This window comes from Bombus vancouverensis, chromosome 3 (assembly GCF_051014615.1).
Source record: "Bombus vancouverensis nearcticus chromosome 3, iyBomVanc1_principal, whole genome shotgun sequence".
Lineage (NCBI taxonomy): Eukaryota > Metazoa > Arthropoda > Insecta > Hymenoptera > Apidae > Bombus > Bombus vancouverensis.
In genome coordinates this window covers 19,485,203-19,503,319 of record NC_134913.1, presented here as the reverse complement: position 1 = coordinate 19,503,319, position 18,117 = coordinate 19,485,203, and the positions used below count along the sequence as shown (strand labels likewise).

The 18,117-nt window shown below is 48.4% G+C and overlaps 1 protein-coding gene across 5 annotated transcripts in view; it reads right to left on the bottom strand.

Moving 5' to 3' along the window:
- Eip74EF (Ecdysone-induced protein E74) overlaps window positions 1-18,117 on the bottom strand; it is a 143,493-nt gene that overhangs the window by 122,300 nt on the left and 3,076 nt on the right. For 4 of the 5 annotated variants that reach the window (XM_076617164.1, XM_033328755.2, XM_076617166.1 and 1 more), the window contains exon 1: window positions 9,621-10,468. The exons of the other annotated variant lie outside the window; for it this stretch is intronic. The gene's annotated coding sequence lies outside the window, so the exon portion shown is untranslated. Of the gene's footprint in view, window positions 1-9,620; window positions 10,469-18,117 lie in introns of those variants that run through there. 5 annotated transcript variants of the gene reach the window in all.

The window sequence follows — 18,117 nt, the reverse complement described above, 5'->3', positions numbered from 1 at the left end:
TTTCTCTTCGTTTCTCGCGTGCTCGCGAATTGCGCGTCCCGAGAAATAAGAAAGTTTCGACGAATTACGCCTATAGACGGTACAACTGTTTCTTATCTCGCCTCCAATACCTCCATACCATCGACCGTAAATTCTTCGATTTAATTGCCAGATTTCATACGAATCGCGCCGCCTTTGAATCCGTTCTCCACGCAACTAAAGAAACTACCAAAACCATTGGCATTCGTCCATTAGACATCAACATCCTCCCACGCGAATTTTCTTTCCTCCGTGTTCAACAGCTACTCCGAAACGAGAGTAACGTGAATTTTTCCTCTTCTTACGGAACGGCCGGACGATAACGCGCGCCTCCTTCGTTTCTACGTCGCAGAAAAGCGCAACAGCGTCGCTTGGGCCACGGTGAAAGCAAGAACCCTGTCCCCCCTTGTCCCCTAGATCTACCGGGGGGCGCGCAATCCCGGCAGGCCCTCTCACTTTCGCTCTCCGGAGAAAGTCTGGCCGGCGTCACCGCTGGCCGCCCTCCACTCTGCCCCTCTGCAAACCATCGTCACCACCGCCGCCACCGCTGCCACCGCCGCCGCGAGCACGCCGGTCCCTCGCGCGTCTGACCACCACCTTCCATCTGCCTCACATTGCCTCCCTGCTCTCCTCCTCTTGGCCCTTCCTAGACCGCCCCTGACTTCGCAAAAGCGCTTGCTTGCATCGCACTCGGCAAGGCGAGCACGACTTCTAGCTTCGCTGCTGTAAACACGATAGAGAGACCGAGGCCTGACGGCGGAACCAGAAGCGAGAAGCACCGAGCCGAGCCGACAGAAAGAAAGAGAGGGAAAGAGAGAGAGAGAGAGAGCAGAGTCGGTTCTCTCTTCTCCGTTCTCCTTCGCGCCACTTGTGCACTTCTTCTACGGTGTGCTCTCGAGCCGACGGGGGTTAATGCACTCCTAGAGCAAGCCATAACCTTAGTCGGGGCCCTGGAGAAGCGCGGGAATCTTGGCGGAGTCGGACGCACTAGGCGCGCTAGAACCACCGAGCGCGCCCGATGTTTACAGAATCGTCGCTACGATCGTTAATCGCGCAACACGAAGATTTTGTCTAAGGTAACGCGAAAAATCCTATGGATCGTGGCTGATCTTTGCTGGGCTACACGCAGGCGGCAGACATTTCGATTCGCTGGAATTTTTAACGTTCGTCGATTGCTCCGAACTTTAAAACTTTACGATTCGTATTCCGATCGAATCGTATTCCAATATGCACGAACTATGTACATAGCGTTGTGATTTCGACCTGTTACCGCGGTGATTAGAGTCGTTGAAAGATGTTCGTGCGACGATTCCTCGACAGAAATTGCATCGGTTGGCAGCAGCGAGATACGCTGCAGAAAAATACGCGGACGGTCATCGAGATTCGTGGACGCGAAACCTTGGAACTCATTGTCTACGAGCGATAATTGGATGTACTTGACTACAGTTTCGTATATGTGTGCACACGCTACACGCTCGCCTAGAGAGAATAGTTTATCTCTCGCCTGTATCAATCTGTCTCGCTCGTTCGCGCTAGACGATAGACTATAGAGGTATACAACGGTCCAGGGCCGACAAGCGACCGCCTTGGAGGCGTAATGACGATCGTAGAAACTCTCGAGGCCGGTCCACGAGGGCCGATGGTTTTATGAATGCGCGAACGTGATAGAAGACTGGAAGAAAAACAGACACACGTCGATACCGTGCAGGTATCGGGTTTTATACTACTACTGTTCTACGATTCGATTAATCGATCCGGCGATTCGTTCGATAAATTCATCCAGAATATTTCCTATAAACGATAAACTCGATCGAGATTCGCCGTTTATTCACCGCATTATTCCGTATACGATGGGATATATTCGATATCGGAAAATGTTGATTTAATTTGAGCGTGAAACTTTCGGAATCGAAGCAATTTAACGCGTTCGCGTTTCGTTTGCACGCAGTTTGAAACGGGCGGAATCGTCGCGGATTAATTTTATTTCGATCGAGTTACTTGGAGATTTCGTAACGCGTCGGTTCGCGTCGACGATCATCGTTTCCAAAATATTTACTGAAAAAACAACGATGTCGATACTCGAGCGTTTTAACTGATATTGCAAAACGATTTGCAGTCTATAAACAAAGCGAGGTCGCGTGGCAAAATGAAACGAAACGGGAGACCTCGCGGAAAATTCCAGATCGCACTCTGTCCTCGAATTTAAACGATAATGAGCGGGGGAACGGGAGATTACCGCGTTCTATGAACCAGCAGCGAGTTTCATTCTTAAACGAACCGTCGATCTTTATCTACGCGCGACTCTACTACGCCACGAGATTGCCTGCCAATCTACCTTTTATCGAAGACGAAGCATGGCCGTTCCGCGACAGATACGTCTATGCGTCCAATTTCAAATCTGATTTATTCTCTACTTTACTCCTCGCCACTCTATATCGCGACGTTTACCAGGTTTATCTCTTTATTTATGGTTATTTATTCGTTGAAATTAACTAGCAAAACTGCTACACGATAAAGCTGCTTTCCAATCTGTGGCCCCTTTATCGAAGACGAATTTCCACGATGAAACGTATCTTCAAAAATGGACGTACGCTCGCGCATCAAATTCCGATCTATATTCTACTTCGCTTCTCCGCTGCAAATTGCTATGTTTATCTATTGCACTAAATTAGATCGAATATCGTTGTACAAGCATCGACGAATTTCGTGGGTTAGGATGACGCAAATGACGGAAAAGATCCGACGCGTGAAATTTCACGGACGGGAATTCGGCAAATTCTTCGACACCGGAGTGCCAGAGCGATCTTGTACGAACGTCTGCCATCGCTGTGACGACCAGTGGAAACTCGAGTCAAAGTCAACGAATGCCCGCCATCGATTCGAACCGAGATCTTCGACTGTGATGTTTCCCGCGCTGATTGGGAACCGCGTGGGCTCGTAGCCATCCACACGCCTGCAGGAGGCGCACACGTGTCCGATCCGCGGGCAAAGTGTTGAAAATAACCTCTTCAGCGTCCCTGACGAGGTGGGAATGTTGAGTTTGCCGCGAATACTATTCTGTTAGCTCGTGATTTGCACTTCCTAGTCGAAGCTCGTACGCACCAATACATCGGCCACGCGCATTCTCTACGCGGTATGCACATGTACGCGATACATGGAAGGATGAGAGTGTGCACGAGAGGCCGAGGAACGTGTCAGAGTGTTGGTGAGCGTCGGACGAGAACGTTCGACGGTGTCGGTGTAAAACTAACAATAATAATAAGGTTGAGTCATGTGGGGCCTTCGAGAGCAAAGAAGGGCCTTGATTTGTGCCCCGGGCAAGGCGAAGCTCTCTGTCTCTCCATCGACCGATCGTTTCTCTCCTTCCTTGATTCGACGTGCTTTTTTGGAGCTCCTTGCCTGCTCTCGGGGATTTCTACGTTACATAGAAACCGATTCGAGGGCAAGCTGGTCGTAAAAATCTGTGTTTCGATCGATTCGATCGAATCGCGCTTAAAGAGACCTCGCGTTTCACCGAATAATCTTACCTTCTCGAACTTCTCGTCATTCGTTTTCAAATATACAAATCCGAGCGAATCGTTTAGTTCGGGCAAAGAACAGTGTGTATCCGATCCAGGTCGCCTAGTTAATAACGCGTACGTTTCACGATGACCGGTAAAGATATTTGCATTTACGCTTATTTTCCCAACGAAACGTTTCATTTTCATAGTATCTGTAGTGGTATCTGCAGTCGAAATATGCTATGCAAATTACCTTTTGTAGCCATGGTAATTCTCGGAGCGAACACCTCGTGACAAATGGATCTCGATCGTGCTCTGTCATAGGTATTATCGATTAACGTACAACTTTCTCACGATAAATTGCGAGCAGCAAAGTGTCCAACTGTTCGGTTATCGTTGATAAGCATGCGCGTATGTGTCGTTCGAGTCCCGCAGCGAGTTTAATGGTTATTGGCAAGTCGGACAACTTCCTCGAAGGCGACGGACACTCTTCAACGCGTTCGATGGACCTCGATCAGCCGGGGACGATCTATAAAAGACACGTTTTATAATACGCGTGTGCTGGAACAACGGGCTGACAATTCCACGCGTGGAACGCCGTCACCGGTTGACTGGCCAACAATCGGGCTAGGAACGCGATTGGGTGCTTCGATCAATCTTCGAATTCGAACGAGCCTTTCTTCCCTGGGCTTTTGGAAATCCGTTCGGACGTTCGACGAATCCAGTAGAGAAGGTCGTTCACGTCAATCGTTCGAGCGTTGCGCGATCATTGAATCACAGGGACGAGATGGAATAATGATTTATTTTTATTCCTTGGTGAAAGCGCGATGTGACAGCTGCGTCGGTGAAAAAACTTGTCACTTTATCTACGTTACGTAGCTACGGTATCATCGCGAAGAGAATGATCTGTTCTCTGAATAGCGGCAATTATTGTGTTTACATTGGGCTTTAACGACACCCGCGATGTGAAACAGCGTTTTCCATGCAATTATGTAAATACGGGACAAGTGTCATTAAAAAGCGATTTCGATTATTCGCCTTACTCGATTATCGCGCGATGGAACAAAGCCGGTACAAAGATCAATACGCGACATCGTGTCGAACGAAGACTCGCAAGATTTATTAAAAGATTCGAACTCTCGTAAAGTTTCATATCGTTAACGTTAAAGTACAATGGTACGGTATTGTTCGCAATTTAATACGAAACTTTCGCTATTTTATGCACAATTAGATCCGATTGTTTACGACCGAGTACGCAACGTTTCGTCCACTTTAATTACGCCACGAATATTAGCTTCCTATAACGAGCGTTTCATTAGCGATATCGTTCACCGCGGATCGCGCACCGATACGACTAGCCACGGAAATTACGAGGTACTAAGGATAACGACGAACACGCGGGAAGAAGCGAAACGCGCGTATTTACAACAGAAATAAATAGGACTCGTAAACGACGAAACCATTCTGGTCGTAGTTATATTCGAAGATCGTTCGCTACTCCTCCGATATATCTTTGTCATTATATATTTCGTTGCCTTTACGCGTTCCCGTGTCGCGAAACCGGTTTCTCTCAAACATCATCCGCAACGATTCGATCGCGCTGTATCGCGTACTCGAATTTTGGATCAACGTTCTTAATTCGCGATCGACGCAACGATGGAAGCGCTCGAGCGCTGAGAAAGAGAGAGAGAGAGAGAGAGAGAAGAACGGGTAGCAGAAGCGATAGAAGAAGAAGAAGAAGAAGAAGAAGAAGAAGCAAGAGGGCATTATGCGTACGAAAAACGGTCAGTTGGACGTCTCGATCGGGTCACGTCGTCGTACGCGATCCTGATCGTGAATAGACTACGAACGAAGGAAGCAAAAAGGGAAAGAAGAACGGTGGAAGTAAAGGAATCGCGAAAAGTTACATCGAACAGAGTATAGATAGATAGTGCGACTGCGAGCGGCCTTCCAAGCTCACGCAGCCTTCCGCTTTTATTGCGCTGCGTGAATCGTCGCGGTAGCGCCGCAGCTAGGGCTGAGAGTGCCAACTTGAACGATCTCTCACCGATGGTCAAGCTGTGACATCACTTCGCGGCAGAATCTCCTGCTAGAATTCCATGCACGCCTTCCAACCGTCTATTTTCATCTTCGCAGACTATTTAGACGTTGACCCGGACGCCGGTAGGGCGATAGTAAATGTTAGTTTGCGTAGTTTCCGAAGATCGAACACCATGAATGGGCAACCGGCATTAATCTCGACGAACAGTGCGTGAAAGTGGCGATACGCTACAGCGAGACGAATAAAAGGTTTGTACTTGGCAGAATATCGTAACACGCGCCTGCTTTCCGTACCCTTTTGGCAAGATTCTTCGGGACGAAAATAATTTCGGTTGGCGGATTGCATAATGAATGGTGTGAAATAAAATCGCGCGGCACGGTATCGCAAACAAAATGGATGCGAGCAAACAAGCCGCTCTTTCTGCATACAATTAGCAAGATAACGAATTACACGTGCCGCGATAGGCTACGACCGACGTGGTAAGGGACAATCTCGTCTAACGACTTGTAAATTCTATGTTCTTGTTCGTGGAAACGAATATCAACGGTTGCTGATAATTTACTTTCGCGTATCCTTCGCAGGAAGCTTGGTTTATCATCGGTACGCCGTCAGTTTATCAAGCATCGATTGTTTTTCCGCACATGTCACACATGCTGTGTTTCATCGCGTTGACGAAACGTTATTTTCTTTGCGTGTTATAAAAGTCACACCTACACGATACAAATGCGAGCCGCATTAATGCAAGCCACTCGGTTTTAACGGGCATATACTTAATCGTACATTCTGCTGTTTTGAAGGTAAACGGTTTCAAGGTGAGCTAAACCCAGCCGAAGAGTAATTGTTTAATCGGCGTAACAATAACATTTGATTCAGCATTATTCCTGTTTCATAGCAGTTGCGCGGCAATGAAACAACCGGCGAGCCAAAGACATCACCAGGAACCGTTTCTTAATTGGATGACTGAAGCAACAACATATAAACCGAATGTTTATTAAACCGAAAAACCGATCGTTCCATCGGTTCATCCTTTGAGAGAACGATCGTGCCTGTTATGCAGCTGCATTAACCGCTGTATACTCCAATATGTATATGTACATGTATGTGTATAATACAAGCGAATGATTCACAATCCCCACTCAGGTTGGCAATTGTGGGAAAGATCTTCGAGGTAGCTCCTTTTCGAGCAATTAACCCACCTTCGCGGTATCAAGGCGGATCATCAACGCGGCGACTTTGACCACGATGCGAGCAAACGTCGGAGAATTTTCGTTTCCTCGTACGTTACTTCTCGTAGGTTTTCGGGCTACCCTTGACCATGACCGCCTTTACCACGGTCTCTCTTTCTCTCTTCTCTTCTGTGGCTACCTACACGCGGCCCGATCGTTCTCGGGTGTTACGTCAAGCGAACGCCAGGGCACGAGGGCCCCCGGCTCGAGAAAGGTTAGGTCCACGATCTACGGGCCACGGCGTGTTCGCGAGTCTCTCGAAGGTCATTGGTACGTATGAACGAAGCAGGGGCGGATATTCGGAAAACGAGGAGGGGAGCTATGGAAGGAGAGGGCCCCTGGGCGGGGCTCCCTCTTCGAACTTGCCAATATATCCGAGAGAGTCAAGGCTCTGGCCTAATTCGAGTTCGTAGACCTAGACGGACGATAGGTCGCACGTACGCGGGACTCCTTCTTTTTCTCTTCGTCTTCGTCTCTCTCGCTAAAGGTCATTTACTTTTACCGAGGCACCTTCAAGGTGTCACCTTCGGGTCTTCGAATCTCCTTGTCCTTGAGTTAGGGTTCGAGAGGAAAGAAGAGATGGCGTTTCTCGCTTACGTACCGTAGAAACGGCTATGCTCGCGAGGTTTCCTGCTTGGTCGAGGCGCAGGTGCAGAAACGCGCGCTCGACCTATATCTCGACATCCCGGTTTGCCCTTCGAGCGCGAACGCGCGGACAGATTGTTAAATAAACGCGTGCCGCGATAATCGGGCGACACGCAGAAGCCATCAGAGGGCGATCAGGAGGCGACAGCGTTTGCTTTCCATAGCCGGTAAAAAATAATTGCACCGCTGACGACAAGCGTCACTTGCACAGCCATTATTTTTGGATACCGTGCACGCGTGTATGTACACAACGAACTGGTTGCGTGAAAACGTAAACACAAATGTAGACCTTGCTCTTGAAAGCCAGACATTACGTGCGTCGCGATCTTATCGAACGCGCGTAATTGATGTCATACAAAAACACAACATTATGGAAATAAGGATCGATCGATCGAGAAAAAGAACAGGATGCACACTTTGCATTGGAAACTTCGAACTTCGTGTTACCGATTCCAAAGACGCAATAAGCGATATCGAAATTCGATCAACGGATCTAGATAGCTGCGAATTTCAATTCCTCGGAATCTTTACGAAGACGAAGACTTTTCCGCTGGTAACAGCCATCGATCATATTCGGTTCGTGAAAAGAAGGGAGCTGGAGAAACGGAAAGAAGAAGGAACGAGTAGTCGATCGTAAGTTTTCCACGAAAGAGAGGATTAAGAGACATGGTGAATCGAAGCGGAGTGGAAGGCAAGAGGATGTGGAGGAGGAGGAGGAGGAGGAGGAGGAGGAGGAGAAAGAGGTTACGGAGTTCTCCACGTGGTATCAAACTTCAGGGACGCTGGTTTATATGGGGCGCGAGGCTACGGGGCCCTTATGCCGCGTCGGCATCTCGATATTTATCGAACGTATGCCGACGCGGTACGATACTAAACACACCAAACGATTTTGGCCCTCGGCCGTGGGTAACAGCGAAGGTCGCCGCGTAACCGGTCACGCTAGAGAATTAGAGAGCGATCGAGGGAACGCGAAACTCGCGCGCAAACTATAAATCTCTTAACTATATTAAAGAATCGCGAAGTCTTCTGAGTCGAAGCCAAGCGAATAACGGTGGGAGGAGGCAACGGGAAACAGAGGCGAACAGAGACGAAAGAAAAGGAAGACGGAGATGGACGGTCGCGAGGGCCGAAGGTTGGCCCGAGCTGAAAATACTTGCAAGAAATATAGTTGCGTCTTATTTCTGCGCACGTGAGTACGTGCACAAGTGCATACGCGATCTACGTATTCGGCGTTACGTCTGTTTACATGGATCACCAGCGTATACGGCGGTATGAAATTACGAAAAGCCAACCGACCAGTTCTGTTCGATCATCGACGAGTAAATCGCGTTTTATCAGTCCCCTTTAGAATCGATTCGATCCGGACGATCTTCCAATCGACTCGATCAAATTCACCGTGTTTCCCTCGAATCGACCATAGACGCCAACCACTCCAGGTTTCTCCTGTTCAATCGTACCTGCGATACGTGTACGTTTCGCAAAGATAAGGATCGACGCGTGCATACAACGAGTCATTCCCTGCCTGCGCTATCTTCGCTCGAATCGTCAGAGACGGTTACAATAATTTTATATAATCGATACAATAGTAACGCGAGCTACGGTACGGTCTGTGCGACACCGACGGAGGAAGGGAACGGGATTGAAAAGAGAGGCGTATCGATTCGTAAAACGTTATTTACAATCGCGTCCATAAAGTGACGCAGAAAACCCAGCGTACACCATAGAATTTAATCGTTTTTACGTAAACCGATATCTCGTGGTACACCGAACTATAATGCGTGATCACTTCCTTGATCGTATGCGATTACCGTCCGGTTGCTCGTTTTCACCCCGGCCGAGCGAGTCGTCGCCACCGCCACCACCGCCACCACCACCGCCACCACCACCGTCATCGGGTCCGCGAGATTCGCTTCTGCTCGGAGAAAACATTCTGTTAGGCAATGCCGACAAAGACGTTCGATCGCGCCGTTTTCGTTAAATCGCTGTTATTGCTTCGCGTCTCGCGCTCCACGTTTGTCAGACCAACTCGTGTAGGTGGCATTCAAACGCGTTCGACTTTACCGCCACCTCTAACTGTCACCAATCACGAAAGCGAGCGTGCCTCTTCGTTCGTTCTTCCATCTCTTTATATACGACACGATATATACGGTATACTAATTGTTTCAGTCGATCGATGTTAATTACTCTTACCTTCGTAAGACGATTTACGATGCCCAACGTGGATGGAAATACAGACGATACAGACTGGACGTAGTCTCGACGCACACCGGTTACTTTCGCACACACTCTACGAACGACAGTCTCGTATCCGTAAGACAGGTCTGTTTTTCCCGCTTTCCACTTGGTCGTACTCCACTTCTTCCGAGTCACAGATAACGTAAACAAACTTTTCGTGCGCGTGCCTGACGCGCACGCAAGAAAAAACAGACGAAGTAAAACGTCCTGAGACGCGAGGAAGCCGAGTCGCGCACGATTTACGATATTCCGGTAGAGAAGCGCGCACAACCACGCATCGATACAGTTATCGTGTAAAAAAAAAGTTTGGTTTTCGATGCGACAATGGCGGTCTACACGCACGCACAATCGGTAACTGTTCTTGCACGAGCGATCGAGGAAAAGGCGGCCATAGCTCTCGACGATCCAACGAAAACAAGCGATCTCGTAACGTGGAATACGAGGACGATGCCGCGCGCAACGATTCGAGTCAAAATCATCCGGTCGGCGCAGAGTGACGCGCAGCCGTGGTACACCGTCGGCCGCGGGAAATTCAGGAAGCTCGTGTGCCGCTTAATGGTGGCGATACGATTATACGCTCGCGATGCTTCGCGTTTCACGGTGGTCTTTTTTCCTCTTCGACTTCGCCGGCTCTCTCGAAATCCTTTCTCCTGCACCCGGAGGGGTTCGTAGCGAAGGGGAAAGAAGAAGAAGACGACGACGGGTTGCGTGACACGAGGCGTGCGAGTCTTTGGCCGAAGCGCGAGGGAACACTGAACGTAACGCGCGAGCGGCGAGTCTCGGTTTGCCTAGCCTAGCCGCCACTAAACGCCACTATCCTAGGTTAGACACGCTCGCGACACTCTCCCTCCTCCTCCTCCCCCTCGCCATTCCCCTCTGCCATTCCACTCCTAGCCCGCGCGTCTTCCTTCTCTTTCGTACCAACAGTACTCTCCCTCTCTCTCTCTCTCTCTCTCTGTCCGGCTCTCGCCCCCTTCGTCCGTCTCGCTCTCGCTTCATCGATCTTGCGTCTTTGTCCGACTCTATGGATCTATGTACATAGAGTACGGGGGGGTACACACGCCGTGTGGATTCGGAGCGGTTGGCTGGTGGGGGTTCGTAAGGCCATAGCCACGGCCACCGAGTCGCACACTCTCGCAAACCCAGCAGGCGCATGCACGCACGTATACACACGTTGCGAACAGCACACATTGCCGAAGCGACCGTTGTCGCTCCGTTTCTCGCGTGTGCGGGCTCGCCAGCGCGCACACGTTTCTAGCCTCTCTAGAGCGCTTCGACGATCTCGTGTATCGTCCGTGTATCGCTGTCGCACGGAAGCATTTCGCGGGACTATTTTATAACCGGAATCCCGAGCGCGAGCTAACGAGAAAGTGGAATCGCGATGTCTTTCTTGTTTTTATTTCTACGTATACTGTTTCGTGCCTGTTGCGCCGTAGGATCTTTTAAAACGCGAATAAAGCCATCGAATTTGAATTAAGAATAGCCACGGCGAGTCCCGTCGAGGCTTGGCGCGACACGGTCGACTCTAAACGCGATATCACCTCCGTGCTACGAATATAAGTGCACACATAGATTCGCGCGTGTACACGTGAGAAGTTTAGAGCGAGCCGTAGCCGAGACAGAATATACATTCCATGTGTAATTTGTTCTATATTCAAGAGGCACTCTAGCGCGTATATGTGTGTCTATCGCGCGTATGTACAACGGAATATATGTCTTCATGGACGCGAGGGTGTACAAGAATGTAACCACCGTGCGACTCAATACAACAAGGCACACAATGTCCTCCTCCACTGACGTCCGTTTCTCTGCAAGCGTGTGCAGAACGCGTTGGCATTCAAATGACTATTTACACGCCTTGTTATTACGATGAACAAAACGAAACGCACGTCGCGGCGCTCATATTATCGAAAACCGTTTGAAAATCATACGAGCTGGCAAATCGTGCGTTTACTTATTCGTACAGCGAACAGAGAGCAAAACTCTTCGCACACGGTACACAAAAACGAACCGTAGCTTTCGTTCGACAGCTCCTCTGAAGCGCGATTCGCACGCAAAAGCGGAATAAATTTTCCTCCTCTTCGCCGGCGAATTTATATCTGACGGAAACGTTATCCAAAGGCTGATCGTCTTGTTATCTCTGTACGACACGGTGAGCCAAAGCGAATGCCAGATTAAGAGGCTATTAATGATCGTACGAGCCGATACGATACGAAAGCGTTGATCGCTCAAGTACGGTTATCGCAAGTTATTGCAAATTGCTGTAATTAACATCAGAAGGTGAGCGCGGTGAATTTGCTCCACCGTATTTCTTATCTCTTTGAAAAGAATGGAAAAATCATCGCGTTCGTTTTTTCCGACAGGTAACGTTTGCACGTACGACTCACGCCGTGTCGTAGGGAAAAGAAAAAGGCAAACGCCGGATCCAGCGTATGTAGGGCTAAGGGTAAACCGAGTAGCGAGACTCCGAGTTTGGTCAGACAGGCAGCGTTAATCCACGTTCACCGGTTAGGTTCTCTCGATGGCTGCCACGGATGGCGGAGTCGATTCCCGAGACTTTCTAACGAAAGTGCAAGTCTTTTCTTCTAACCGGCTACCATACCGTGCAACAGTCCTCGACGCGACTTTCGCGCGTTTTCCGCGGTTTCCCGCCGAGGACGAAGACGTTCAACGCTTCCGGGCTGAGTCACCGCGTCTCTCGTAAGAAATATCTTCTCCGGTCGTTTAATTAAAAAAAAAAAGAAAAAAAAAGCGAGAAAAAAAGAATATAACGAACCTTTTAATTGGCTCGCGTTTCTATTCGCGTGACCGTATCTTTCGTAGAATCGCTCGGTTAAATAACGCGATTGTTAAAAATATAAAGAGAAGATTCGAGAATATCAGTCAAGTGGCCGATAGTGGAAAATATGGAAAAAGGCAGAATCTGATTTAGGAAGTGACGATCGACCTTCGTGTTGATTCATGAATCTGAAGCAAACATTTCTAACGTTAAAACGTAGCGAAAAGGCCGCCTGCGGCACACAGTCAAGGTCTCGGCTCTCCTCGACTTTGCCGTGACATAAATATTCGGGGGCCTTTTGGGCCCACGTTGGTTCCTCGTGTCGAGGCACCCGAACTTGCCGGTCGAACGGGAGAAAGAGAAAAAAGCGCGACAGAGACAGAGGGCAGAGGAGAAAAAGTCCTTTGAAGAAAAAGAGATAGAGGAACCTTGCTCGTAATCGTCTTTACCGGGAACGAACGACCCTGAGTAGGAACTAAAAGATTAAGCCATCATTCCGCCACCAAAACCTTCTCCGCTCGACTATTTTCGAAGTGCTAACAATTCTATTCAACGTGACGAATCGCTATCGCATAAGCGTGGTCGTTGCATAGCGACGTTAATACAAATGAAGAATATAATTAAAAGTATCCTTCACGCTTCTATTCCCTATACACACAGGCCAATCTACGTTACGTACATCCTTCGCGAATAAAAAGCTCGGCGACCGGTAGATGGTAAATTTCTGTGTCTGACTGCACACGTAGCCATGTGTGCACAAAGGAAATAAAAGAGCGTTTGATCGCTTCGTTCTGGTTGCTCCTAACTCCGTGACATTCAAAGCTGACGCATAAAGAATCGCACGCGTTCTGATAGCGCGGTTTGCACACGCATTAAAGCATCGCACGACTAAGCCGCGCGCATACATGCCACACGTTCGCGCCGACTCGTCATCGGTGTATGTTCCGTACTAGACTTCATAAACTTTCACTGGCCTCTCACGCGTTCATTCTCTCTCTTTGGCCGTGCGTGCTCGGCTTCCAAGTCATAAATTCGGTAACCTCTGCGGGTACCGCCTCCTTGTGTCCCCGTCCTTGCGCGATCGTTCTGACGGGATCCAGAACTCTCGTGAAACTTGCCACGTTTCTCCGCTACCGGAAACATCCGTGCATCGGAAAAGAAGCAATGGATTCTACTAATATATAAATAAATGCACCTCAAAGACTCTGCGTATCCCCACTTCCGTTCCTCTTTCTCTCGCTTCTCTCTCCCGCGCTCTCACGCGTGGGACGTTGCCCCATTAGCGAAGCAGATATAAGTGCTTGCGAGAACGTAGTCAATTTAACGAGGTTAAAAAAAAAATCCTCTCTCCCTCGTTTCTGACGCCAGAGGTTCGCGTACGGCTTCCCAAAGACAGCCAGACCGCACGCGGTTTGCGTAAAACACTGGCGTACTGCCGCTCCCGATCACTCTCGCTTTTCACCTGGCCGATTGACAAAGATTCCACCGATCGAAGAGCGATCGTGATACACGATCCGATTAATCCGACACTCGGAATACGTATACCCGTTGTTTGCCATTTTCCAGCGCAATTCGCCGTTACTTCCGAAATTTCAGCGAGTCGACGTTAAATCGCTGCCTTTGCGCAGCGTTCAGGAGAAAGTTGAAACGGTCGAAGAACTATGACGTTCTCCTACCGTTTCCGTATCTCTACGAGAACCATCGTTTCATCGGCGAAGAATATCAAAATCGCGAGTAAAACATATCACGGACAAATGAAACTGAGTTTAACCGTAGTGGCGAAATACTCTTACTTTTTACCTTCCCGAAGACAGACCGGCGAACGCGGTTCTCCTCGATTGGTTCGTACAACCCACTCGGTCCAAGATCGGTGTTAACGTACGATTAGTGGGCCAGTGTCAGTCAACGACATCGTTTTGATGGTTAGCCGGTAGAAATAAAGCCGGAGAAGGAGACTGACTACCGCTCCGGTCGCCAAATACCGCACACGGTGAACCGTACATACGGGGCCACTGGCCAATATTTGGGCCAATGTTAACGTTGGTCTCTGTGCCGATTGCCTAATACCGGCTCGAGTCACAACGCACCTGATAATCAGAACGACGAGAAGGAACTTTCGTATACGAAATGCGTTACTCAACCTTCTACGTAACGATCTTTCGTGGACGTGTAAATACGCGACCTCAGAAGGATCGATCGATCGTCGTGGCCATCGGTCGATAGGCGATCGATCACGACTACGATAAAATTTAAAATCCTACGGTATTACGTCATCGTTTAACAGCGAAAGGAAATTGTGACGAAATCGGGGCCATCTTTCGTCATCTTTTAAAGATGTTTCGTTTAAAACTAACTTTCTTTAGTTTAACTAACTTCCCGATATGAAAATGAAAATTATGTCGAAAAAGAAAGCGCGTTAACGCTCGATGAAGTGGATTCGCGAGCAAAGTTGATTCAGTTTCAGCAAACTGCCGTTTCCTTAGCGGAAGATGACGAACGCCTCGCGTCGTTTGGCATTCGGAAGCCATTATCCAGGTTTAATCGTACCAGCGCGGCGTCACGGCAAGACTTTCAAAATCTTGTTCTTGGCACTCGATCTACCTGCTCAATGGCTTGTAACTGTGGCCCTTGGAATTCACGCGTGTCATTGTGCTTTCTTCAGAGACAACTTCGGCCAATTCGCGTCCACTTTGTGCGATACATTCTTATTATCCAGTAAAATCCTTCTTACGATTAATTCGCAACGGGAAGAATTTTTCCAGCGGTCGCTCTGAAAGAAGTTGTATCGTACGAATCCGCTAGACTCTCTCGGAAATACGCTCGCGGACACGAGTGGCTCGCGTTCGTTCGCTCTTAATGTCCGTGCCTGGTGACCCGTGGTGCAAACTAAACCCACCGGAGAAAGTTGCCAGATACTTTCTCGTAGCTGCGCTGCCTCCTTGCACGTTGGTCGATGCAGTCACTTAAACGGTCCCCCGTATCGATTCGATCGTTCGAGCCAAACGTTCCAAGCTCGTGACACTCACAGGTTCAACGAGTAAAAAAAAAGAGAAAAAAAAAGAAAAGAAAAGAAAGAAAACAAACATACGATAAAAACTCGACGTTTCACCATTAAACGGCTAATAAAATAAGCCCGAGCGTTCTATCGGGAAAGATTGGAACGCGTATCTCGATAAATATTTACGATATCGCGTATCGAGATAATTCGAATATTTTCCATAGAAAATCGTTCATCTTTTTAGAAAGTTTTCTATCGTTCGGTTAAAACACCAAGCACATTCGTTGATTTTACGATTAGAAAATACCGGCGGAGTTTGAATTACGAATTCTTTTAAGGTCGTCGTCAAAAGAGAACGGCGGAGAGAGAGAGAGAAACGAGACGAGAATCAGTCGTTCGAAGGGAACGCTACCAGTAATATCGGGATGAATAGCGCGGATGCGCGGCAAGAATGGATCAAGGGACTGGCAAAAATATCGAACCATTCTTGGCCAGTCTTACGAGCTCGCGGCATTCAACCGCTTCGCGGACCAGCGACTTGATTTACTCGTTCGAGGGAACGAACTCGCCCGCACTTACATATACTTCAGAAAGGTATAGCCATGGCTCTATGTATAACCGAGCTATTATACACGCAGGTACATCGTGCGCATAGTCGTCGTCGGAGGAAAATCTTGGTCCTCCTACGCCTGTTCGTTAACTATTCATGCGCGCACCGTATAGCCCGCGGTCGACCGTGATGAATTGGAAGTTACACGTGCTGGAAAAAAATTATTTAGCCAGCCGCCAGCGCAATAAGTCATCCGTTTCGACCGTTTCTGTTTGAGATAAACCGCCCTGGACTCGGTTTAACGCGTGATAACGAAGGAATACCGATTGGCCGACTCTGTTCCCATCGATTATCCATCCTGTACGCACGATATTTTCTTCCATTCTTTCGTAATATCAAATTTGACACTCGAACGATTTGTCAGGAAACGCGAGAAACGTCAAAGTTGTCTCGATGGCACGCGTCTCGTGCGCTAAAGCGGAAAAACTTTGGCCGCAAGAAACGCGGCAGGTATTAGCCGGCGCTGAATGCGATTGGATTCTTCCCAAGGAGTTCTAAACGGAGAAAAAGGAAATATTTTCGTGGATGCATCTTCGAGGATGCAACCAACCGTGACGTAGCTTTCATGCTGCAAACCCTGTGACGTCACTCATTCGATGACGTGTGGTCAACCGCGGTCAATGCACCAGGCCGACGTTTCTTGCAGGGCACTATAATGCTCGGTTCACTGGCATCGTGCTTGTGTGCGTTTGTTCATGTACACAGGCTGCACCGCGGTGCATGTACGCGCGTTACACCGCAAAATACCGGGTGTTCGTAAAATCTGCAGTCTCTGTGCCTTGTCAAAGGAAACCGTTGGCGAATCGAGTCGTCACATCTTGAATATTTTTCCGATTTGTCCGGCCTGTTTCGTTTCACGTTCGAGTTTTTCCTGTTACCGAACAACCGATATCTGTCCTTAACGAGCGAGCAAGCGGACGGACGAGCGAGCGAGCGAGCGAGCGAGCGAACGAGCGATCGCGGCTGCGTTAAAAATTCATACGCGATGACGTCGAGCGTTGCTTGAAATTCTTGCAACGTGCTACGCTTATGCCAGCATCAAAAATTCATGCACGTCGTTGACGCTGCTACCCTATATCCCTGTTTAACGAAGGTACGCTTCAACGTTTGTTCGTTCGCGCCTTTCTGTGTTTGCTATCTACGGATACCGTAAATATTACCGTGCAACCAGATGAACTTCGAAGATTAAAAACAGACAATCTCCTCGTCTCGTCGACAACGAATATTCTTTTACTACCAGACAATGGCCTAATTACGTACGAGGTTCTTTTTCGGTCTCATTGTCGTTTAATCGTCCAGTATCGGTGACAAAAAATGCGCACCCACGTGCGACGCCTACGTTAAAACGATGCTATAGGTATAGATCGGACAGTAGTAGGTGACGCGAGTTATCGAGCAAGTAGAATGGTCCGCAATATAGTCGGCCAAGTTCCGATAATCAATGATCGTGTGCGCGTGTACCGGATACGGGAATTGTTTACGAAGTGTGTAGAAGGTAGAGGAAAATCGCGATACGTAACGCGTGAAAGACAAGCTCGAGTCGTTGAGCCTTGGTATACGAGTAGGTAGATGGTATACGAGTTGTCTACGAGACGAAGGAAAAAGAAAATATACGGAGAAAAGAATAACAAATAGAAAGATAGAAAAAGGTTGGAAAGCGTACGTCGTAAAGCGAAGAAAAAGAAACGAGATTTATGGGATTTTGAATCGCGCGAGATCGGTATCCGCGACAGAGAGAAACGGGGAAGAATTCGGCAGAACAAATCTGTTACGTAATCCGCGAACGGTTTTGCTTTTGGCGTTGTCTTCGAACGAGGCATAACGATCTCCTCTCGTTTAGTCGTATCTTATCAAGATTCGCGAAATTTCGCGCAAGAACGATGCCTTTCGTCGATTCTTGTCTCGTCGAAAAATCATGTAATGGTGTGTCTAGAAAGCATGTAGCGAAAGGAGGTGTAACGTTCGTTGCATAAGAGCAAAAAACCATTGTGGACTATTAATCCTCAACAATTCTTACCGTCGCTGCTAATATATCCTTCGTTAGCAAAGAAATCCGTATGCCGTG